The sequence below is a fragment of the Vombatus ursinus genome, unplaced genomic scaffold, assembly GCF_900497805.2.
Source record: "Vombatus ursinus unplaced genomic scaffold, bare-nosed wombat genome assembly UNPS02014848.1, whole genome shotgun sequence".
Classification (NCBI taxonomy): Eukaryota; Metazoa; Chordata; class Mammalia; order Diprotodontia; family Vombatidae; genus Vombatus; species Vombatus ursinus.
This window is the reverse complement of record NW_020954626.1, coordinates 6,265,568-6,292,592: the sequence shown is the minus strand read 5'-3', so window position 1 is coordinate 6,292,592 and position 27,025 is coordinate 6,265,568.

The following is a 27,025-nucleotide window of genomic DNA, read 5'->3' as shown; positions in this document are numbered from 1 at the left end:
TTTAGCCCAGTCATTTCAGAGTGATGTTGGGGGGTGTTTGGTCCCCAGGACAGCAGAAAAGTTCCTTAATTTAATAAATGCTTGTTGATTAATTGCTCCTCACACAGGGTACTCTGTCTTCTCCTTTTGTGCTTTTGTACTGACAGTCCCTCATGCCCTAAATGAACTTGCCTCTGCCTCATGAAATCCCTCCTTTCCTTTAAAATTTGTCTCATCATAATGCCTGTGCTAATGTTGCATCCTTACCCCATGTTAGTACCGTCTCTTCCTAACTACCCTGTATTTGTACTGGATATTTATTTATTCTGCATATACATATATGCACATATTATCTCCCCTGTTAGAATGTAATCCCGAGAGCAGGGACAATCTTATTTTTGTCTTTGTATTTCTGGTATCTACCATGAATCTTGGCACATAGTAGGTGCTTAAAGATGCTTATTGATGAATAGATTGATTGATTGGCAATACTGGAACAGCAAGAAGATCACGTGGGTTGGCAGATACTAGTGCAGTATTTTTTGGTTGATTACCTAAAAAAACACAAAGATCATATAATATCAATAGTTTTCTTTACAACATAATTTATTGATTTTGGAAACATCCACATATTCCCCAGAGGCTTTGCACTTTTTTTGTAATTAAAAAAAAGTTTGAAATTTTTATTTTTTCCATTTTGTTTATTTGAAATTATATATTTTGGTTGCCTGTACACATTTTCTCTTGCTCCTGAGATTGTAGGTCTAGAGTTGGAAGGGACCCCCAGAGGCCATTAAGTCCAATCACCTTTTTTTTTTTTTTCAAATGAGCAAACTAGGGAACAGGTTGTTAATGATTTGGCCCAGGTCTAAAGGTAGTAAGCATCAGTGACAGTATTGGGGAATGGAAAATAAAAGTATCACCTACCTCAAAAGGATAACCTGATATGCTACTAATTCTTGTTGCACGTGGATGCTCTGTTTTAAATGGCCCAATGCTACTGGTGTGTCTCATAAGTAAAACAGTGGATCATGTCTTATGCTAGCACTCTCTCTTAGTTCTGCACAGATCATGATTTATCAGAGTCGTGACTTATTTGGCCTACAGAAAGAACTATTTCTGTATTCCTAGGCTTTTAGGCTTTGATCAAGTTTTTGAGAAATGTTCATGTCCTTGGGTCTTAAGTATTTTCTGTATGGAGAGTACTATTTTTGAAAAATATTTTTATTGATACTTTCGTTTCTTTCCTTCTTCTACCTTGCAAACCATCTGTTGAGACAAAGAATAAAAAAAGAAAGTGGAAAAATAAGTTTAACAAAATCAACCAAAGAATTAATTGTGTCTAATGTTATATGCAATAAAGTTTTCTGCATCCACCTCTGTGTTGAAGAGAGGGAGATAAGTTGCTTCAACTTTTCTTCAGGGACAAGTGTGGTCATTAGTATGCAGATTTCAATTTCATTTTCTTATATCCTTGTAGTCATTGTATAGATTGTTTTCCTGTTTCTGCTACCTTTCTTAATCAGTTCATATGGCTTCTCTTTTTGTTTAGTTGCTTTTCAGTTGTGCTGACTCTTTGTGACCCTATTTGGGGTTTTCTTGGCAGTGATACTGGAGTAGTTTGTCATTTCCTTCTCCAGCTCATTTTACAGATGAGGAAACTGAGCCAAACAGGATCAAGTGACTTGCTTGGGTTTATATACCTAGTAAATGTCTGAGGCCAGATTTGAACTCAGAAAGATGAGTCTTTTTGACTCCAGGCCCAGCGCTCTGTGTGCTATGGTGCCAGCTAGCTTTCTTATGTTTTCTCAGGCTTGCCTAAATTCTTTATGATTATTATCTTACAGCATAGACGTAGTCTACTGCTTTCATTACATTTATTTCTCCATTCTCCAGTTGGTGGGCACCTTCTCTGTTTACTTTTCTTTGCTGCCACAATAGGTGATGCTCTTTGATATATTTTTGGCCCTTGCTTTCTGTCTCTGACTTCATCTTTGGAGTATACACGCAGCAATGGAATCTCTGTGTCAAAGGGTTTGGTGATCTTTGTCACTTTTATAGTCACAACTTACTTTCCAGAATAATTGAACTAATTCACAGTTTCATTAACAATGTATCTGTTTGCCTGCTTTTCCATAGCTCTGGAAAATGCCATTTAAGTATGTATGTTGTTTTTGGTGGGCTTTAGAGTATCATATAAGTGTTTTGTGCTTATTTCCCCTAGTAGATGTTAAGTTCCTTGAGGTCAAGGACTATTTCTTATTTTTGTATCCCTAGAATTCACCATAATATGTTGCACTGATAGGTGCTGTAGATGCTATTTGGATGGAATTGAATTAGAGACAGATTAACGTGAATCTCATCACTAGTGTATTAAGCAAAGACAATGATCACTTTTTTTTTAAACAACAGAGAGAGAAATTAGACCAAGGTTTATGATGATAGATTATGTCAATTGCTTTCCCAGTGTTTTAAGGAAGAAATAAAGCGCATTAAGTCAAGATAATTTAGCTTTTTCTTGACTTGTTGACACCTTTTTTTTTGGCTCCTTGGCACATACCAGGCCATGGATAGATGCCTTGGGAGACTTTTGTAAGTGCAAGCATTATTTATTGATGAAGAAAAAGGCAACGCCATTAGGAACAGGAGGATAACATTTAAAAAGGTAATAAATAATGCAGTCTAATGAAGACACAAGTAGAATGATGAACATTGTTCTAGTAGTAAAAAGAAATGCTGCTGTTAAAATGGCTAGAAACAGGAGTAGGTTGAAGAGATAGTATGCCTCACTTGCATGAGATGCTTTGACTTTCTAAAATAACTTCAGGGCAAAGTGATCTTTTAAGCAAAACAAAATTTACCTAACAAAAGTATTATTAGGCTTATGAAAGGGATAGAGATGGGAAAATTGCACACTTGACCACTTTCCAGATGTTTGGGTTATCCCATCCAATGCTATTCTGCATTAAAGCCATTAATAAATTATCACCAAATTCCCACAGAAATTACACAAGTACTATAACGTTTAGCTGTTTGTCAATTTATAATCTTTATGGTATTGCACTGCCTAATGTTTTTATTTGGGGGGGGAAGGGGACATTAATTCATGTCAAGTGGGAAATACCTACACACAATGCTGGTTCCTACTTGCTAAGCAAAGATAGAAGGGGAAGAAATAATGATAGGTGTACCAGTTAACTCGCATCACATAGTTTGACAAAGATTAACTGTTCCTTTGCAGTTATATATTACATACATATACATGCACCCATATAAGCTCATCAAGTTACTAGGCACTATACCTAGGTACTATAGGTATGTATACATACAAATATACAAAATATGTGTATATGTATGCAATATGTATACACCATATATATGTATAGGCATACATACTTTTGTATGTATAATATGTCATATTTGTGCATGTGTGTGTGTGTGTGTGTACATACAGATATATTTGAGACAGTATGGGGCAGTGAATAGAGAGTTGGCCTTGGAGTCAGGAAGACCTGGGTTTAAGTTTCATATTATCTATGTAACTCTAGACCAGTCAAGTGACCTCAAATTGTCATTAGCAACTCTCTAAGGCTATAAGATGCAGAGAAGGTGCTGACCTGCTTTGGAAGAGGGACTTTCCCTCTCCTGGAGTTCTGTATATCAGTGAAATCACAGTTCCTAAACATACATGTATATTTAAATACACATATGTTGCATGTCACCTCTATTTGAATGGCTTCCAGATTTGTTACCCTAGTCAATAGTAGCATTTCAAACTATTTGCTTTTTTTGTCCTGCATGAAGAAAAATTCAGTATGTCCAAAAATCAAACTTCCTGTCTATTCCTTAAATGTATGTCTCCTTCAGAATCCCTATTTTCTTAATGCTACAAATACCTCAAATCATCCAGACTTGAAACCTCAGACTCATCCTTAATTTTTTACTCTTTCTTCCTTTCACATCCAATCTATTCTGACTTTTCAGTTTTCTCCCTTTCTCTCCATTTCCAATCCCTCAATTTAGTCCTGCTTTTTGCCTGATCTATTGCAATAATCTCCGAATTTATTATCAGTCTCTCCCTTTCTGACCTACCTTACACATAGCTGCCAGATTAATCTTCCTGAAGCGTAACTATTCTCATGTCATTCTCCTGCAAAAAAAAAGCCTTCCATAGTTTTTTCATTGCTTCCTGAATAATATATAAATTCATTTGCCTGACATTCAAGGATCTCAGAGTTTTGGCTCCAAACTGCCTTCACAGAATCACTTGCAACTCTTCCTTTTTTTTTGTAATGGAGGTTTGGCAAATGTGAAAAAGCCATGAGTTTGCTAAGATGGCATCATCCATGTGGAGAATGCTAGGGAGCAGATTCTGGGAGAATCATGAGGGCAGACACTTTCGTGTTTCTATTGGCTTGCCGTGTGGTTGGGAGCAGTATTTTTTTTTTTCTATCAACTCAATTGCTGGAACTGTTGATGTCTTCAGAATAGCCTGAAACAGCACCTTTTGGCTTTGTTACATGTATGTGGGGGGGGGGTAATTTTATTCTCTCCCTCACTGCTCTCCTTATATAGGAACTGATTTAAATTATTAATCTAATCTCCCCTGGTCTCCCGAATGAAATGATGTAGGGGAGATTATGCCACTGAAGTATGGGGAAGGAGGAAAATATATGTTTCTTCTTGCTATATCTATGAAATAAATACTCTTTAGGAAAAGCCAGTCAATGTTAAATTGTAAATTAGAACTGAGATGATAGTCACTGGGTCCCCAAATACGAGAGACATAGCTGATAGCAGAGAAAAGAGATACCCCAAGTCTTTCAGGATTCCCTGCAATCAATCCTGAGGGGGGTGACAAAGCAAGCCTGGCTCTGAGAGCATGGGGCAGAGCATACATGTTACATTGATATCATAGAATCATAGAACCAGAAGGGACCTTAAAGGCAATTGAGCCTAACCTCCTGGTTTTATGGATGAGGACACTGAGATAGAGAGAGTAAGTGACTTACCTGGGATGATATAGCAAGTAAGTTTACAAGAGGGATTTGAACCCAGGTCTTTCTGATTCTGAGTCCACTATGTCATGCTGCCTCTTTCTCTCATCCAATCAGACTACTCCATTGTTCCTTAAACATACCTTTTCTTCTTCTATCCTTTTGCTCGTATGGTTCCATCTGCCATGAACCCCCTTTCTCCCTATTCCATTCCTACTTATTCTTTAAAATACAGATTAAATACAGGGCTCATTCCCTGATCCATATGATTATAAGGAAGTTAACTTTTTTTATGAAGTCCCAAATAGCATTTGTACCCTTGTTCTCAGTGACTTTCACATTCTACCTTAAGGGTGGGAATTGCTTCATTTTTTGTCCTAGTATCCAGACTATAGTATAGTGCCTGGCACATATAAGGCACTTAATAAATGCTTGTTGGTTGGTTGGTTAATAAGAATCTTCCCTACTAAGCTCTGTGTGGGCAGAAACTATGTCTTATTCATTTTTGTGTTCCCCATAGTGTCTAGCTTTGGAATCATGATGGTATAATGGCTTTGGACCCAGAGCATCTAGGTTTAAATTTGGCCTCTGCCACTCACTACTTGTGTGCCTTAGGGTACTTCATCACCTTGGGGCTCATTTTTCCTGTCTAGAAAATGATAGAATAGAACTAGAAGATTTCTAAGGTCCCTCCCAACTCTAAGTCTGTGATTGATAGATAATCTCCTCTACTAGACTATAAGCTCTCTCAGGGCAAGGAAGATGATTTGAAAGAGCAATTGATTTGTAGTCAGACGACTCAGATTTAAACCCCAACTGTCATTTACTAACTGTGTGACCTTGGGCAAATCCTTGAACCCCTCTGGGTCTCAGTTTCCTCGTACGTACAGTAGGGGCTGATTGGACTACATAGCTTCAACCTTTCAACTCTGAATATATGATTCTGAATCTATATCTTGTAGGCTTCTAATATATATCTAGGGATATATACATAAACCCATCTCTCATTATAATATTCATTATTCTCATTAATGGTTAACTGATTGTTAATTGTTAAGCTATCATACCATGATGATTCCAAAGCTAGACACTATGGGGAACACAAAAATGAATAAGGCATAGTTCCTGCCCATACAGAGCTTAGTAGGGAAGATTCTTAGTAGGGAAGATTCTTAGTAGGGAATGAATGAACAATGATTTTAGTGAAGATGAGTTGAAATTTGGAATCCAATTAAAGGAATGCTAGATATGACACCATAGTTAACCTAAAATAGGTTATTGGGAAAAATCTTTGAAGACATTTTCAGATGTTCTCTGATGAAATCATAGTTTTCTTAAAAATCATGTGGGCTATTCAACTCCTGGTTCAAATGTGAAACAAAGGCTTTTTGGGTTTGCAACTTCATAAAAAAAAGAGAATGTTAGCCAAATTTACATTTTATTTCAGATTTGCATATTTTGAATATGATAAAACTAAATATAATATAAGGATGAAAAGGAGCTCATTCACTATTTAGACTTTCAGATTGCTGTGCTGTATCTTTAACCTAAGAACTTAAGAAATGCCATACTGGACCAGGACAGTGTTTCAAGTGGCCCAATATCCACCTCTGAATATAGTGTGAAAGGCTGGTTTTGTGGGAAGGGATGGTTGCTCTTCTATAATATCAACCTCAGTAAGTTAAGGCTGTGCCCTCAAAAGTCTCTAGCTTTCCTTAATTCTTTTATATATTATTCGTTAATTTGTCTGAACTCTTCTTGTACCTTCATATTTTTCAGGCCCTACCACCTCTAGTAGTAATGATTTTCATATATTTATTACCTGCTGTGTAATTCAGTTCAATTTAATAAGCATCTATTATGTAAAGGCAAACCTTTTATTTAACCTAAAACTAACTCTTTCAAGCTTAAATATGGGATTTGGTGACAGAGTCTGTTTTTACCCCGTCCATATCCTTTGTGATTTTGTAAAATTGGATGATTTTCCCTTCCCTCTTTTTTCATTTCAGCCTCAAGCATTCTCAATCATTTTAGCCTATCTTCTGAAAACATTTTATTCTTGACCCTTTTTGTCTTGTGTAGTAGAAAAAAGTGTTGTTCATATTTAGGAGACGTTGGTTTCAGTCTAGGCCCATATATTTATGAACTGTGATTGTTCTTTAGTCTTAGTTTCCTCACAGAATGGGGATAATACTAACTACTAATAATATTTCTTACCTCACAGGATTCTTGTGAAAAAAGAGCTTCCTAAATTTCAGAACTTACATAGTTTTATTTGAATTTCAGGACTAGAAATGTATGCAATATTCTAGGGGTGTGTGTGTGTGTGTGTGTGTGTGTGTGTGTGTGTGTGTGAGTATTTTATATGAGGCAGCTAGGTGGCACAGTGGGTAGAGTACTGGACCTAGAGTCAGGAGGAGCTGAGTTCAAATTTAGCTTCAGACACATATTAGCTGTGTGACCCTGGGCAAGTTACTTAACCCTGACTGCCTCAAAAACCAACAACAAAAAACAAAATGAAATACTTATGTTACGCTTATCTTCAGCACTTAGCCCAGTCCCTGGCACATAGTAGATACTTAGTAAATGTTTGTTGATTTTTTGTTTGTTTTCCACCAATGTGAGTGGAAATTGGGGAAGCAGCCCCAAAGGAAGAGTTAGTGTAATAACAGTTTAAACGTTTTGGTAAATGGTTCTAAAATTTTATCTTTGCATTCCTTCCAAACTTTTGAATAGATGTCATCAAGGGCCTGAGATTTATTGATGTCCATTTTGCCAACCAGGTCTAGAACACCCACTCTCTATCACCCCTCCATATCCAATCTGTTGCCAAGGTCCATTGATTTTACATTTGTAACATCTTTCACATATGTTCCCTTCTTTCCTCTGATGCTGCTACTGCCCTGGTATAGGCCCTCATGCCTGGATTACTGCAGTAAGCTGCTAATGCATGTTTCCCCACACTGTTCTATCCTCCATTCACCTGTCAAAGTGATTTTCCTAAAGTGCAGGTCTGACTGCATCATTCACTACTCAATAAACTCCAATGACTCATATCACCTCCCGGATCAAATATAAATTTTCTTTTTGACATTCAAAGCCCTTATATGTTGTCCCTCCCCCCACTTTCCAGCCTTCTTCCACCTTACACATTCCCCTGCTCCCCTCGTCCACAGCCCCATGTACTCTTTGATCAAGTGATACTGGTCTCCTTTGCTGTTTCTTGACCAACACAATCTGTCTCCCAAACAAGTATTTTCACTGGCTGTCCCTCCTTCTTGAAGTGTTCTCCTTCCACATCTCTGCTTCCTGGCTTCTTTCAAGTCACAGCTAAAATCTTACCTTTTATAGGAAGTCTTTCTAGATCTCTCTTAATTCTAATGCTTCCCCTCTGTTGAGTACTTTAATTTATCCTGTATGTGGCATGTTTTGTACATAGCAGTTTGCGTGTTGTCTCTGCCATTATACTATGTTTTTTTAATGTTTCTTTGTATCTCACATGCTTAGCACAGTGCCTGGCATATAGTAGGTGCTTAACTGACTGACTGACTGTGATAACTTGAAATCAGTTGCTCCAATTACTGGATGCAACAAGATGACTCAAAGGTAAATATCGCTATCTAAACCTCTTCTTATGCCTTAATGTATTGGTTAATACTCTCCCTTCCTTCACCTCCCTTCCTAAACTTAACAGTTAAAACACCTACAAGAACTTCTCTCCACTCTTATGGTTGTGAAAGTAATTGTTTAAATCACTGGTCATTTTTTGGGTATTTTGCATAACTGGTCTCTCCTATGATGTATAAAAAGTTCCAGAAACATAGTTTTTGGGTAATTCATCATTTTATCAATCATGTTAGCAGATAATTAGCAAAAGGGATCAATGGCCCTCTCCACTACCAAAGACCTCTCAAGGAACCCACTCAATGTTTATATGTTCTTGGAAGAGTGGGTGTTCTGAGGGTGGCAATCAACTCAGATCGGTTAACAATTAATGAGAAGAATGAATATTATAATGAGAAGTGGGCTTATTCTAATGAGGGGCTGGAGGATGAGACTCTGATCTTGGAAATGTGGATGATGGCTCAGTCTTGGACAAGGAAAGTTATCTGTTATCCAGACTATCCCTACCTAGGGCCATCTAGACAAAAAGGGGTCCACCTCTGCTCTGACCTGGCTGAGTGGGACATAATGGCTTGGAATTTTCCTTAAATCTTTGTAAAGTTCTTAGTTGGGTGGGGTAACAATTCCAAGATTTCATCTCATCATCTGCCCTGCCCTTCAGAAAACTAAGTTTTGACCTAATCTCCAAATAAGGAAGGGAAGAAATCCTGGATCTCCCCAATATTAACAGCTGGTTATTTAATAATCATTTCTTTCACTTCTAATTTTGGCTATTGTGGGTGGGCATGAGGGGAATTTAACTATTAATTCTATTAGAAAGCTTACAACTATAGAGCTCTCTCAGATTCATCTTCCAAAATGCTATTAAAATATCAATGATTGGTGATTCCACAGGAGTGGGCTCTCTCTTCACCAATAAAGGTCACAGTCTTCTTTAGCTGGTATTCCTTGTGAATTACTGAGAATGAAAATTTCTTCATTCATTCATTCATGTGTAATTCCTTAGTAACTTGGTTAGATTTATATCTGATAAGTAAGATTGCAAAATGGCCTGAGTTCATAGTCAATCTACCCTTGGAAATATAATTATTAAATGGTTAGTCTCCATGCCCCCAATTAGGCACAAAACTCTCTAACAATGGGCTAGGAGATTGGGAATCCTAGCCCTAACCTGGGAAAAGACATTCCTTCCTATTCAACTCCCAGATGTCTCCAATACCATCATGCTATGATGAAAGGGATTTTCATCCTTTAACAGATTTTATTTTTGGCTAGACAATGGAGTTAAGTGACTTGTCCAGGGTCACACAGCTAGTAAGTGTCAAGTATCTGAGGCCAGATTTGAACTCAGGTCCTCCTGACTCCAGGGCCAGTGCTCCATCCACTGTGCCACCTAGCTGCCCCACCTTAACAAAATTTTTTAAAAGGAGCACAATTAGGAACAAGTACTAATGTGGTTTGGGGTTGCTGGGAACCTGAGAATGTCAGGATACAGGGCGGCATCTACCTGGAATGAATTCACACTCAAACCTTCTTCCTGTCAAAGTGGTTAGGTTTATTGTGAAGCCAATAGAAGCAGGATAGATTTCGAGTGAATCTGTTACTTAATGGGGGTAAAACTGATGCTTATTTGCAAGCATATATAAAAGGATCTGGATGTGATTAAGGAGTAATAAATAGCCTGGGGTGGGTCAAGAGTGAGTGTGAAAGGACTATCACATATTTATGTGGGTTGGGATGGACTTGGGCAAGATGCCAGTGATCTGGGCTGCTGAAATGTATGGGAAAATTCGGGGACTGGGTTGCTTTCAAAGACATGGTCTTTTCCTTTTAGGGGTCCAGGTCCCATTACCCCATCAGTACCAGTTGTACTCTGATGAAGTAAATGGGGTGGGGGAGTGGTGGTAAGGACATTTCAGTTGTTTTTTTGAGTGCTCCAGCCATAAGAGTGAGGAGTGGGTTTAGGAACATAAATATAAAGCTAGGAGAGAAGATAAATCCAACATGTTTTATAAATGAGGCTCTCTCTCAAAGAGATTAAGCGGCTGGCCTTGAGTCACAGTGTCTGAGGCATGATCTGAACCCAGGGTTTTCTAAATTCAAGTCCAGCCTTTGATCTACTACTCCATGCTACCTCATAGAAAAAGGAAAAGTCTCAGGCAAAGAAACCATTAGGGAAACAATCTATTTTCTAGAAGGAAATCATACAGTTGTGCCTGGTAAATGATGAGCTCCTTTTAGAAATACCACTGGAAACATGAAAGTAGCTTAGCATTGGTTGTAGAATAACCAAGTTTATCTGTCCTGAGAATCAGAGTTTTTATATATAATCTTATTGGGCACTTTGAGCTAATGCATTTTCACATTCTATCTCCTTTTAGATTTATTTTTATTAGTTTCATCACCTTTCCTAGACTGTAAGCTGCATGAGGGCAGGATCCTTGACTAATTTTTGGTAGTCCCGTCCCATCACACCCCCAGCGGCTGGCACTGTACCTTTGAATAATAAGTGCTATAAAAATATTTGTTGGATTCAATTTAGTTTATTGTCATTCTTACTTCAATAATAATGATGATGTTTATAATTTATTGTAAAGTCATCATGAGATAAAAAAAGTAGAGAATGTTTCACTTTGCATATGTTACTTTTCATTTATCCTTTCTTATAAGCATCTCAACCTTGATTTTCAAGATTCGAAGAATTCGAGAATAATTAGATCAAGCAAAATGATAGTACTGATTCTCAGGCCCTCAACTTGCTGCTATGGTCTTTAGTTTTAAAATGTTCATTTGACAAGGTTTCATTAACTCATCATAGCACAGTGGAAAAAGTCAGGAAGGTCTGGGTTTTGGTCCCATCTATGCATTTAAATCGATGTGCTGTTAGATATTAGTTATTCAATTTTCTGTTTCCTAATTTCCTCTGGAGTAAATTGCACGCTTGTCTTAGATGGGGGCAGTGCTTTAAAGCTTACAAAGTATTTTACATATATTATCTCAAATCTCACAACAAGCCTGCAAATATTATCATAGGGAGCTAGGTGGTAAAATTGTTAGAGCTCTGGACCTGAAGCTGGAAAGACCTGAATTTGAATCCAGCCTCAGACACTTACTATTTGGGTAACCCTGAGCAAATCACCTAACCTTAGTCTGTCTCAATTTCCTCATCTCTAAAATAGGGATAATAATAGCATGAGGGCTATTGCAAAGATAAGGTGAGAATCTATTTCTAAAGCTCTTTGTCAACCTAAAATCGCTATGTAAATGTTAACGGGGATATATGAAGTGTTCAAGAGGACTAGACCCTCTGCTACGAGGGCTTGCTGAGCCCTTTCAGGGCATCTGCGTGTCCCCCAATTCTCACGTGTGGCTCCAATAAGCTGTAGCATGTGCAGAGGCCTCATCCAGGTAAAACCATCTTGGCAGATGGGCTAAACCAGGTTGAGGGTAACTGACAGGCCCCGGACCCATTGGTGAGGTAGGGGGATGTCTATGCCTAGCAAGTGAAGACTTCCCCCACAGCTGAGGGGTGGATTAGAGCAATTTGCTCCAATGGTTATGAAGGTAGCTGGAGCAGGTGCGGGGGAACACTTAGAGCCTGGGCAGATATCAAAGATACCAAGGTCATCCACTACGTCCCAGGGCCATCACCAGTCATCCTGACTTTTGTCCTGCCACTGGACTTTGATGACTCTGGAAGAGAAAGTGAGGCTGACAGCTTTGTGCAGCTCTGCCTTACTTAAATCCAGTTCATGTGCAAGTCAAGACATCACCTCCATGATGTCATTGGTCCTCTTCAAAAATGAAAGACAAACAACAACATCAACAGCAAATGCTAACTATTTCATTGATGAGGAATCTGAGGCTCAGAGGGGCTTGCAAAGTGCTTTACATACTTTATTGGGAGCCTCCTCAAACTGCTGGGAGGTATTTTCCTCATTTTACAGATGACTTGCCCAGGGTCACAGAGCTAGTAGGTATGAAAGATCAGATTTGATGCTAGGTCTTATTCCAAATCAAGTGCTTTCTCCACTACACTAGGATACCTCTCATTGTGATGAGGATCAAAGGAGAAAAGAGATATGAAAGCACTTCAAAATTGCTTTACAAATATGAGGTAGAATTATTACCAGATAACTACTCTGTTTATGAACATTAGATTATGAATTTTAATTTAAAAGACCTAGCAATATGGACAAAATATAAGTCTATGTATATGTGTATTTAAGCAAACCCGGTCCCTTTAGATGGGAATCTAAGGTATCATTTGTTTCATGATATCCATCACAATTTTGGAGATGTGTTCCCATGGGGAAAAATGATGGTTCTGGGACAGAATCCTAAAATTCACTTCAAGGAGTATTTTTTGCCTTTGTATCCAGACAGCCTATGGACATAGAATTCTCCTGTACAATTTTCACATTAGCACTTACTTAAATGAACCATCAACCCCTATGATCTTGTGTTAAAAGCGTAAATATATCAAATGCCATCACAGATTGAATCCCATTTCATTGGAAAGGACCCTATAGGGGTCTTTGGAATGTCTTGTGAGTTTTTTCTTTTTTTGGTAGCTGTAAGCTATGCTACAGGCAAGATGGTGCCCAGTAGGGGAGCTTAAAAATGCACATATGTGAGATATCCAGAAATGTAAATAGAGCACCGTCTTAATTTATTAAATATGCAGTGTGGAACTGTACTAAATGATATATGCAAATTGAGGATCATCAATTTTTCTGTATCTATTCTTTCTGGTAGGATCAGCAGGTGCCTTTTATTGTATTTCTGCATGTGGCTGTTTTGAAAGAAAAACAGCTGCCTACCACTTGGCCCCCCAGTTAATCATTTCTGCTACAGGAAGCAGACATTTGGCAAAGACTGCAAAACTCTCAGTGGAAGCATTACAAGTCAAGCCCTTTATCACTCCATTAATTTCTCTGAATAATTTGGCTTTAGCAAAGAGGTACTATAAACTATACCAACTATACAATTATAGTTGTGATATAATCTTATATATTCTAAAGAAATGAGTAGTCTGTAGAATTGAATCTCTTTTTTTTGGGGTGAGGCCATTGGGATTAAGTGACTTGCTTAGGGTCACACAGTTAGTAAGTGTCATGTGTCTGAGTCTGGATTTGAACTCAGGTCCTCCTGACTCCAAGGTCAGAGCTTCATCCACTGTGCCACCTAGCTGCCCCTACTAGAATCGAATCTTAAAAAAAACCCCAACAATCTCTGTATGACATTGTCATGAGCAAAGAATTAGTACACAATCACTGAAAAACTGAAAACCTAAAGCTTGGAAGCCTACACAATGCTTTGAGTGGAAGACTATTTAATTTATAAAATGTATGCATGATCTAAGCTGAAAATAACAAATGTGCATAATTTTTAGTGAAAAACATGGTTTCCTGAACTTTTTTTCTTTTGGCTAATATAATTTTCTTTTAGACTACTGGTCAAATAATAATATACCTATTAATTGAGAAGCAGCATGGCATAATAGAGATGGCACTGGAGTTGGAATCAGAAAGGCCTGGGTTCAAATCCTCCCTGAGACTTTTACTAATTTTGTGATACTGGGTGAGTCCTTAAATTGTCTTTGTCTGCTTTCTTATCTACAAAATGATGGGGCAGCACTCTATGGCCTCCTTAATTGCTCCAAGCTATAAATTTATGACCCTTTGAACTTAAGTATTTGCATACCTAAATCAGTATGATTAAAAAGTAGAGTTATGAGAGGGTAAAAGGAAAGATTCGGATATATTGAGGCTACTAGGGAGCACCACAGTGCCTAGGGTGCCTAGCCTGGAGTCAGGAAGACCTGGGTTCAGAAATGGCCTCAGACACTGGCTATGTGAACCTGGGCACGTCTTTGCCTCAGTTTCCTCATCTGTAAAATGGGGATAATAATAGCACCTACTTCCCAGGGTTGTGAGGATCAAATGAGATGATACATGTCAAGTACTTAGTACAGGGCCTGGTACATAGTAAAGTGCTATATAAATTTTGGCTCTTATTATATTGCTTTAAGGAAGTTCAAGAAGGGAGTGAACATTTTGAGTGGGGAAGGGGAGGAAGGAGGGAGGAGGATAAGAGAGAGCTTCGTGGAGGAGGTGGCACCTGGGCTAGGTCTTGGAGAAAGAGATTTCTATGGGTCAGACATGCATTTTGGGTATGAGACATGAATACACTGATGCGAGGTGATAAAAGGTGAGATCAGAATTTTTGCTAAGAAAACAGCTTATGTAATCCATTTTGGCTGCAATGTAGAGTACATTGTATGAAATAAGGCTAGAAAGCTCACAGCTAACTTGTCTGGAGCTTGACATTCCAGACCAAGGAGTTTGTGTTCTATCCTACAGACAACAGGCAGCTGTTGAAGCTTTTAGAGAAGGTCAGTGACATGGTGAGTCAGCCCAGTGATTGGTCGTTAGGTAGATTATTTTTGTAGTTATATAAAGACTAGATCAAAAGGGGGAGGAAAAGGGGGCAGCTAGGTGGCACAGTGGATAGAGCACCGGCCCTGAATTTAGGAGAACCTGAGTTCAAATCCGGCCTCAGACACATAACACTTATTAGCTGTGTGACCCCATGCAAGTTACTTAACCCCCACTGCCCAACCAAAACAAAAAACAAACAAACAAAAAAACAAAACAAAAGGGAGAAGAGACTGGAGACAAGTCAGTGAAGTTATTATAGAAGTCCAGATTGGAAGTGGTTAAGGACAGAACTAGGGCGGAATGGGGTGGGGGAAGGAATAGATAAGGGAATGGAAGGAGAACTGTGGAGGGATATAGAATCTATGTAGTTTGGCATAGATAGATTGGTTGTGTGGGCTAAGGGAGAAAGGAGGCATCAATAACTCTTGAGATTTCAAGCCTTGGAAACATTAGTTAATAAACTTTCCATTTAAGCAATTTAAAATATATTATAAAAATCAATAGTCCCTTTCCCCCTACCCTTTACCCCCAACCATATTTGCATAGGATCAGTCAAGCAAGTAGGCATTTGTTAAATATCTACTATGTGCTAAGTAAGTGTGGGAATACAAAGTCATAATACACAGGGCACTAGATTTAGAGTCAGGAAGACCTGAGTTCAAATCTCCTCAGGCACTTACTGGTTGTTTGCCTGTGGGCAAGTCTCTTAATCTCTGTTTGCCTCAGTTTCCTTAACTGCAAATGGGGATTGTAATAACACCTACCCCAGGGTTGGTATAGCTAGGAGGGGCAGTAGATGAAGCACTGGACTTGGAATCAGGAAGGTTCGTTTCATGAATTCAAACCTGGCCTCAGACACTCACTAGCTGTGTGACCCTGGGCAAGTCCCTTAACCTTGTTTACCTCAATTCCTCATCTGTAAAATGAGCAGAAGAAGGAAATGGCAAACCACTCCAGTATCTTTGCCAAGAAAACCCTAAATGAAGTCAGGAAGAGTTGAGCATGACTCAACAACAACAATAACAAAACCCTACAGTCATTGTGAGAATCAAATGAAATAATAACAGTTAAGTGCTTTCCAAATCTTAAAGTGCTTTTCTAAATGCTAGCTATTGTTTCAAGGGGCTTTCATTCTATCAGGAGGGATAGTACGGACATGTATAAATCTCTACAAAATAATGCAAGGTATTTTGGGGGGTTGGCACTAGTGGCTGGAGGAGTAGGTCTGTATTCAATTCCATAAACATTTATAAAGTGCCTACTATATTTGAAGCACTGCTTGAGAAATGTAGATGAATAAAAACATTCTAAATTTAGAGAATGAAGTGACATACATTATACACCTCCAGGTGTTAGCAGGATTGATATGTCCCCCAAGATGGTTCTTTTTCCCAGGAGAGGCATTACATTTGTAAATGTTTAATCACAATTTTAGGTGTTAATTGGCACAGAAATAATTTCTTAATGAAAAATTATTTTATGGTTTTGGAGACATTAGAAAGGAAAATTATATAAAAGAAAATGAATTTGGATGACTTGGTAGGTATGCAATCAAAACATCATTTGAGTTAAAAGTTCTTTTATTTACCTTGTTCAGGTACCATTTGATTCTTGATATTTCTGAGATCCTGTGAACTACGTAACTGGGACAGGGGAGGGGGACAGGAATCGGTTTTCGAATTTTACAGCACTGACCCTTTCTACACCCACACATGAAGCAACTTAAGTCTGCACAACTGTTCCATCTCATCTTTTTTTGAGGAACAAAGCCAGAATTTCTGTTCCTAACAAAGAGGGACAGGACATGCTGACCCCAGCCCCCTAATATTTATTAAGCAGCTGTTATGTTCCCAACATTTGTTAAAGCAAAGGCAACATGTTGTAGCACAGACTGGCTTTGGAATCAGAGATACTGGGTTCAAATCTCACTTTTGACATATTACTGCTATGTGACCCTTAGTAAGTTGCTTAACTTCCTGGTATTTTGAGGCAGAATGTTATGACTATAAACTGCAGAACACTTAACTTAATGGAGGGACTTAATGGGAGTTTCTTACATCTATGATATATCAGGTCTGCTTTCCCATCATCACATACAACCAAAAAAAAAAATATCCAGAATTGTTAGAGGTACTATGAAAGGTACAAAGAATTTGTTCTTGCCCTCTGGGAGCTTACTCTCTATTTCAGAAGAGAAAACACACTCAGAAAACAATCAGAGAACTGGTTGAAATGGCAGCAGGGCTTAGGGGATAGGAGAGACTTGTCAATTAAAGGGGTAGAAGGAAATGTAGTTTAAGCTGCTGTCCGTGCTACTCCAGTCAGGCATTCAGCATAAAATTAACCAAAATTCTGTTCTCTTCAGCCTTGGAACACAGTACTTCAGGGAGTACCCTTGGCTGCCTCTACTGACAGAGATGCGCACACATTCTAAGCTGCTATAGCAGGCCAGTCTAAAATCCACTGAACAGAAAGGAGGATAAGAAAGGGGAAGTCTCGTAACTAATTACTAAGCAAGCACAAAGCACACATGAAAGGGATAGATGCAAAGAGTAAATGGTGTTAGAAAATAGTAGAGGAGAGCCTTTGATGGGATGGATACCTGCAAAAAGGTTTGTGATTACATATTGGAAAGTAAATCCCTACTCTTCACAGTTGGGAGAGCCTTGGAATTTATGGCGAAGGCTGCAGAATTGGCCAGACCATGCAATCTGAGACAGTAGAAGGAGTCCTCCTTGCCAACATCGTTTCAATTCAACACATATTTGCCAAATTTCTCCCATGTGTAAAGCTACTGTGCTAGCACTGCTTGGGGATAAAAAGATGAATTAAGACATGGTTCCTGCCCTGCAAGGGCTTATAATATAGTAAGGGACATAAGTTATGTATACAAATAGTTACAATATTGGACAGAATGTGGCAAGCATTATGAAAAAGGTCCTTAGTGTTAACTTTTACTTCCACATTTTATCTACAACCTGATTGTGTCCGGCATGCGTATTTCTTTTAAATTTTTTAAAAAATTCTGAATTTAACAAACACCAACATTGAAATGAATACTCCTATATACACAGTTGAAACTATGTATATGGAACTGCAAATCTCTATTATGTATAACATGGTTTTCTTTTTAAAGTATATAAAAATTCATTGTACAACTACCAAAATTGTTCTGCTTGCTGTATTTCCTTCTGGCTTTTTTTTCTATTTTCTTCTGTGCATTAAAAAATACTCCAGTTACTCCTTTTTTCCTTTATTTTTCCTTGGCAACCTTTTGCTTATCATCCTTCTGTCTTCCAACTTTTCCTCCCAAATGAAAAAGAAAAAAAAGAAAACTTTATTACAAACATACATAGTGAAGCAAAACAAATTTCCATATTGATGGTGTCTAAAAATGTATGTCTCATTCTACAACTTGAGTCTATCGCTTCTCTGTCAGGGAATGGGAAAAAATGCTTCATCACCTGTCCTTTGGAATTGTGGTTAATTATTGTATTGATCATTTCAAAGTTATTTCATTTTACAATGTTGTTTTTATTGTGTAGATTGTTATCCTGGATTTGCTTACTGAACTGCATCTTCATCTTCCCACATTTCTTTGAAACCATTCCTTTTATCATTTCTTATAGCACAATAGCATTCCATTCCATCACATTCCCTCACTGGTTCAGCCATGCCCCAATTGAAGGATATTTACTTACCTTCTAGTTCTTTGTTTTAACAAAAAGAACTGCTATAAATATTTTTGTACATATCACCATTTGTTGTTCTATTGCTTCTCAAGTTTGTAATTTTTGTTCTTCTATAATCAGTTTTGTTCAGTGATTTGCAGCCATGTAATATCACTAAGAAGACATTGACATTAATTAGATGGTTTTTGTGGCACTGGGCCGATTGGGGTCATTAAAAATACCATGCACTTTTCCAAATTCTATTTAGTCTGATCTCTTTCTCTCACTAAATTCCAGCACCAGTTTATTATGTATCTCTACAAGCAGAGCACCTTACCAAGATACATAGACTGGTGTATTGGTTTGTATCCAATGGCAAATCTCTTAGCACCAGAGCAACAGGTGGGCACAAAGCTCGGGCTGAACTGGTATAGTCATCAGACCCCCTGACCCTGACTTTGTGTGCACTGGGCACAGTATAGTTGAGTTCAGGATAGAAGGGTCAGGTAAGACTCAGAGGGTGGACCAGTGGTAGAGCCATGGCAGTCAGGGAAAGTTTGTGCATGTAGTATACACATCTGGCTGGCATTTAATGGGAGGCCATGGGAAGCACCTGTGGTTAGAGGGTTCCTTAGGTATCTTTGTATGCCCACAGTTTGATCCTTTACTGCTCTACAGCCAGCTTGTGGAGGATCTCAAAGGATGTTCTGAGCAACGATGTGATAGTTTTAGCTTGAGGGCCATGTACCTTCATTTCACCCTCTAGACTAATTTTCCTTTTCCTAAAACAGGGGTGTCCACTGGTACATGACAATATGGCATAGAGGATAGAGTTCTGGACTTGAAAATAAGGGCACTTGGTAGTATTCATCTATTGTGGGATCACAGGCTGGGGCAGGGGAGATTCAAATGCTGATTCCACTGGACAGTGAACCTCTCACAGTCATATAGGTTCTCTAGCCCATTGTGACTTCAGACTTTCTTCCTTCCCTTTCAAAGAAAACCACACTCCTAATTTGCTGCCCCCCACACTTTTTTTTAACTTAGTCAACATGCATTTACTAAGAACCAAGTATTGTGCTGTACATAGGCAACCCTGTACTCTTTTTGCATTTTATCATGATTCCTTTACATGTCATACTAAATGAAGGGGTGTGCTGGTGCTAGCTCATAATATAATAGTTTGTGAGAGCTGATTATTAAATTTTCATTGTGAGCATTTGCACTTTAGAAATCAGCAAATGCTACAAATCATGGTGTGATTTATTATTTTGTCGATTGTCTAGACTTAAGAAAATGTTAATAAATCAGATTAAAGTTAAAGGTATGTCATGTATAGAATCTTTTTTTTCCCCCAGAGGGCCTGTTTTTTTTTGTTTTTGTTTTTGTTTTTGTTTTTGTTTTTGTTTTTTCTTTTAGCCAAAGACAAGGTTTATTAGAACATTGTCATATTGGGTGGACTCTTCAGGAGTCTGAACATTAGTGAGTTATTGGCTAGATTGTAAGAATCTGAGCCCATGGCTAGATTTTAAGAATCTAAGCACCTTAATGGAGACAAGATGGACCTTATATACAGAAAGACTGTGGGAGGGATCTAGGAGTGGCCAAGTAGTTTGGGGTGACTGGAGGAGGGGTCTAAGGAAGATCTGAATGGGTGTGGCCAGTAAACTGGGATGAACAGAACTCCTGGGACCTGGACCACGTGGCCAAGGGAGAATGGGGCCTAGCTAGGATTAAGGGTGGGAAATGGCTGGAGGCCATAGGGAGATAAAACAATGCAGGGAAGATTGGGTGTAGCCACAATGAAAGGACAGTTGATGGGATTATAGTCTCAGGTGAATGCCAGAGATTTGGCATGTGAGAAAGTATAGGGTTTTTCCTTTCCTTGTGTCCAGATCCCAACCCCAACATTCTCCCCTCAAACAAATGGGACCCAGATTCTTTTGTTGTAAGGGGTGAAGGTCTTGGCTTCTGAAACTGCTTTCTGCTGGCAAGGGGCATAGAGCTGTCCCTGCCTCTAGGGGTCCCAAAGAGGAGGTTGACTGGAACAGAGCACAGGTTGCATCCAGGGGACAATGGGGAGGCATTGACTGGTATCTTCTGTTTGCCACCAACTGTAGGTGAATGGCCTGTAGTGTGGAAGACACAAATCTGATAGAAAAGACTGCAGGGCCCAGATATGACAAGCTATAACATTTTTAGCTCTGTTTGGATTCAGATAATTCAGTTTTCCAACCATGCAGTATCAAATCCACTTCACGGCCAGACTCAGGAATGTTCAAAGGAACATAATGGGGAAACTGAGTCAGGAGGATCCCATCTTAGACTGAGGCTAAAATTGTCCTCTCAGATTTTCCTGATGCTGACTTCCCACCGATATCACATTATCTCTGAGTAGCTTGTGGCATTCCTCTCAGATGGTGGATTATTGATTATTGATGGATTATTATGATCCATCAGACAACTCAAAATAAATCCCACTAGCTTTTATCTCAAACAACAAGTTTCACTAATCATAGCTTAGGAAAAACTTTTACAGGATTTACATCTCAAATTTAAATTTGTCCTGGTATAAAAAGCCAATTGTTAGAGATTATTCCTATATAATTGTAAATTCTTAGCAAGACAAAACCCAAACAAGCTTACAGTTTACACATTAAAACAATAACAAACAATAGCTAAATTATTTTAGCAGTAACCAAACTATGAAAAGTTGCTTGACATAACTGATACAAAAAGTTCACCAATTTGAAACTTGGAAGAAACCCATTACCAATCAGGTGACTTCAGTTTTGTTAAATGCATTTCCAAATTACTTTACACAGAGAATCAACATCTCATCATTAACAGTTAAAACTACAACTTTAAAAGAGCATGCTTACCCAAGTTAAGAGGCCAGCTTCTTTATCTTGAGCAGGATGTCCTGAACCTGGGTGATACTTCCAGGAGAAGGTTACCCTAGGGCCCAAGGCCATTGTCAGGGGACCCATGCTGTAGTGCTGCCCCTCCCCCTCCTTCTTTTCCCCAGGTAGGGAGGTCAAATCAAAGGTAAGGGGTAAAGACTGAAATTCTCTTCTCTTATGAGAAGGGTTACAGATACCCTCTTGACTCAAGCAAAGGGAGTGGGAGAAAAAAGTGACCAGGGTTGTAAGGAGGAGTTCCAGACTCCTTAATGATCAATTACAAAACCTCCAGAATCTGCCAAGATATTTTTAGCTGTTCTAACTTTTCCCTGTAACCTCCACGAAGGAGAATTCAGGGGTATAGAGGGAAGGGAGTAAGTAAGCCTCAGGGAACCAAAAAGCAACTGCAGTTTTCCTCAATTCTCTAGTGCCAAGAGAACTGACAGAATTGGGCATACACTTCCAGATAGGTCCCCAGGTGTACCCAGCTCCATGACCTCGAACCAAACCAGTGGACCAAGAGCCTGAGAGTGTCAGGCCAAATGTGAGATAGCTTTATAACTGTCTGCCCAAAAAACACCTCTAAGCCTTGTTGCTTGGAAAGCGACCCAACTGCAGAACAAGAAAGGGTTGGGGGAGAGGTTTACATGCCTTCCAGTCTTGGCTAGAGAAGAACTTGGGGTTAGGCAATTTCCCTGTACAGGCCACCAAAATATTGAGGTTTAGATGGTTAGGGGTGCTGGGACCCCAAAATCACAACACGCCAGTCCTGCCTGAAAGAATTCAACCCAAGCCTTCTTTCAGCCAAAGACAAGGTTTATTAAAGATCCGCCATATTAACCAGACTCTTAAGGAATCTGAGCATCTGTGAGCTATTGGCTAGATTGTAAAAATCTGAGCATTTGGCTAGTTTATAAGAATCTGAGCCCAGAGGGTCTGTTATTAAACATTTACCAGAACACCACTGGATACAGCAGATGACAGTCAGGGTTCGACAAGATCTTGAGAACTAGAGGACTGATATGTTATAGATTATCATAGTCTACAAAGATTTAACAGAAGCCACCCAAAGGACAATAAAGAGATGCTAGGTGGGTTAGGGTAAGGTATAACACTTTACTCATGAATCCTGCATGAGAAATTGCAGAATGTCATCTACAATGACATTGAAATCTACAATGGGAAAAGAGGGTGGGCTAGTCTTATAGAAAAAGTAAAGGATAACTGATTCATGAGCCTATGTGCTCCATGATGTCATATAATGCTAAGAAACCTAGAAGAACCTGAGCATATAGGATGGATCCTTTGTGGGGGATTTATTGGAGGACTTGGACGAGAGTAATATAGAAACAAGAAAATATGTAGGTAGATGGTAATCTGTATTGTTGGAGGGGGAGTGCCAAATTGTAGAGATCATAACTCCATATAGGTATTGAAATATACTTCAAATTATGATCCTAAATCATTAAAATATAATTAAATTTGTAAAAATATTGACATGCAATGTTTCTGAAACATATGTCATGGTGCAGTGGATAGAGTGGTGGCCTTAGAATCAGGGAGACTTGAGTTCAAATCCTGCCTCAGATATTTATTAACTCTGGGCAAATCATCAAACCTCTCCCAGCTTTAATTTCTTCAATAGGTAAAATGGGGGTAATAATAACACCTACTTTACAATGTTGTGAGGATCAAGTGAGGTAACACATGTAAAGCATTTTACAAACTTTGAAGTGTTGTATAAAATGTTAGCTATTAGCTATTGTGTGAAATAAGACATACCTATACATGGTATAGTTGTACATGGCAGCCTGTTATAGACAGATCTTTATTCAGTATTCTTGGAGAAATGTTGAGATTAGTTGGAAAAAGTGTGGATTCTCCATTGCTGATCCCTAGAGCAGTGCGAGGTTTCAATTTAGGAGAGGAGGCAAACTGTAGGGAAATTTGCTGATTCTTCTCTTCACTTTCCATTTGAAAACTATTGCACGGATTGGCAGAGGGACCAGAGGAATGTAGGAGCATCCCCATATCCCTTCAAAGCTTGCTACCTGAAAACTTTCCTAATCCCTGATACTGACCAACTCCGCACTAACACCCCTACACATTTTTGGTGCTCTCTGTTTATTGAAATTATTTTATATGATTTTTTCTATATTTTGCATGTATGTTCAGTGTGTATGTGTCCATACAGTAGAATGCTAAGCTCCTTGAGAGCATGGACTCTTACACGTCTATATCCTCAGGACCTAGTATAGTGTGCTTTATACATAGCAAGCTTTAAATCAATGCTTGTTGAATTGAATTGGGAGGAGGCAAAAAAAAAACAAAACAAACCAGGGGTAACATTCATAACAACAGCCTTAGGGACATAGTGTTCTTGGTCAATCTATTCCAGTCACCTCCTGTACAATCTAATTTGAGACTGTCTTCCCTAATTAAACTCTATTGATTACTCCCTGGCTTTAGATTTGCTTAGCATTTATTCATAGTTTCTGTCACAGAGTTGGGAACTTATTTTCTATTAAGGGCTACCGAATCAGAAGGAAAAAGTAATCAATGATGGGCCAGGCACAAAAGCAACATTTTTTTTTTCCTGCTTAGAAAAACATACAAATTCAATTCATTAAATTTTTAAATTAAAAATAAGTAACAGTTCAAGTTTAATAAGCATAGTGATCTGAGGAGGGACAGGTTTAAAAGAGAAAATAGAGTAAACGGGAGGCAGGATAGGATGAAGGGAAATATAGTTAGTTTTTCACAACATGACTACTATGGAAGTGTTTTACATGACTACACATGTATAACCTGTATCAAGTTGCTTGCCTTCTCAATGAGGGTGGGTAGGGAGGGAAAAAGGGAGAAAATTTGGAACCCAAAGTTTTAAAAGCAAGTGTTAAAAATTGTTTTCACATGCAATTGGGAAATAAGATATACAGGCAATGGGGTATAGAAATCTATCCTGCCCTACAGGAAACTAGAAGGGGAAGGGGATAAGAGAAGCGGGGGAGATAGAAGGGAGGGCAGATCAGGAGAAGTATTCAGAATGCATATCATCTTAGGGTGGGGGGAGGGGCAAGATGGGGAGAAAATTTGGAACTCAAAATCTTGTGGAAGTGAATGCTGAAAACTAAAAATAAATAAATCAGCAATGAAAAAATAAGTACAATGAATATTTTCTAAATGCTTCATTGCTACATTATAGTCTATTAAAGCATATAAAGAAAGAAGGAATGAGAGGAATGGAGGGATGGGGAGAGATAGATATATATATATAGGAAAAAAAAGAGTTTTAATTTATGTGTTTAATTTATGAGCTACATTCCTCTACTATATAATACTAATACTACTGCTAATAAAGAATAGCTGACATTTATATGGCACTTACTATGTGCTAAGTTTTACAATTATTATCTCATTTGAGCCTTATAATAACCTTGGAAGATATTATCCCCATTTTATAGATAAAGAAACTGAGCAAACACAGGTTTCTGGGCCCATATTTGAACTTAGGTCTTCCTGACTCAGGCGCAGAGCTCTATCTACTGAGCCACCTTGCTGCCCTATATGCAACATAACAGCAGGAAAGGGGTGATGATAGTGCTCTGTACTTAAAAGATATTTGTTTAAATGTTTATTGAATTTAATTACCACAAGAGAAAGGTAGATGAAGTATTTCAAGACTATTATCACTTAATACCCATTGCCCCCAGAGGCAGTGTGATAGAGACCGGGATGGGATAGGATAAGGAACTAGTTGGCGTCTGAGATAGGAAGACCTAGGTTTATGATATAGACTGGCAGTGTGACCCTAGATAAGTCATTGAACCCTCTCAGTGCTCTAGGCAACTCTTCAAGACTCTAAGTTGCAGAGAAACTTCAGACATTGGCAGAGGGGGTTTCCTTGCTTGGGAGTTCCCTGTACAAAGCATCATAGGCCCAGTCCCTATCATTTGCCCTACATAATATCAATTAGCTCAGAACTTACTGAAAGAGAAATCTCAGTGGTAGATTTTGATTCAGGATAAAGAACAATTTGATTGGACCCAAAATAGGATTGGCTGCTTCAGTTAGCAGTGGATTCTTCATCACTAAGTCTTACAGTGGTGGTGGAATTTCCACGTGTCTAAGATGCCATGGAAGGAATTCTTGTCCTTTCAACACTATATATTAAATGTCTACTCTGTGTAGAACACAGTTCTAGGTGCTGTGGGAATATATAATCTTTGGTTTAGACATAGTCCCTGACCTGAAAGAACTGACCACTTAGCAAGAGGATGACCCAAACACTGAAAAATAGCATATTCAATATTACGTAAATGCATTGCAAAACAAAGCACGATGTCAGGTGGATAAGGGAAGGCTACATTGAGGAAGTGATGTGTGATTTGAGCTTAAAAGGTTGAGTAGGAATTAGGCAAGTGAAGAGGTGGGGAGGAGGCTATTCTAGGAAGAGGGGGTATCATGAGCAAAGGCAGAGAAACAGCATAATGCAGAACATGTTTAGGAGGTGAGAGTTGTATCATTTGAATGGCTGATGTGGTCAGGCTACAAAGGTAGGGAGGTGAAAGGTAGTGTAGATGGCCTTGAATGCCAGGCAATGGAGTTTGTACTTGGCAAAGTAGTCAATAGGGAGCCATGGAATATTTTTGAGCAGGGGAATAACATACATTCTGAGAGTATTATGAAGACAAAGAGTAGAGGTAGAATGATTTGAAAGGAGGTTATTCCAACAGTCCAAGTGGATAGTAAAGAAGGCCACGATCCAGAAGGCACCTCCCAAACATTTTTCACAGCTGCTTAACGGCACTAATGCTTTATTTCTTAGTGGTTCCACTCTGAATGCTATATATAGAACAGCCTACCTCAGTTGAAATTATTTTCTGAGTTTCAGCCTCACTGACCTGAGCCTTGTCATCCCTAGGACTAGTGAAATAACACTGGTCACCTAGAGACAAGAGGAAAAACCAGAAGCAATTTGAGGTTTTCCACCTGCTTTCTATTCCTTTATCTTAAAACATGTCCTCTAGTTGCTTCCTATATATTTTAAAGATATTTAAATAGATAATTTTGATTATATATAATTAAAAAGTTTTCCCCATGAGATTTTAAAGTGCCTCTAGGGAAGGGAATGTTTTCTACATCACACATTTTATATTCAGGGCAAATACCAGGCACATGTGATCAGATGACTGAAAAAAGTGTCCTTATTCACCAAGCACTGGAGTTTAGTTGTCTTGGGCATGAGGGTGAGGGAGGATTTGGTTGACTGAAATAATCTTTTATAACAGGTGAGTTGCTGGGTTCTGTCCCCATCACTTTCCTTTTCTCATTCATCTTTCATTTGCTGGACTTCCTCAGTTCCATATGAAGAGAACATACTCTAAATCACTAGAGTTGAAAGAACC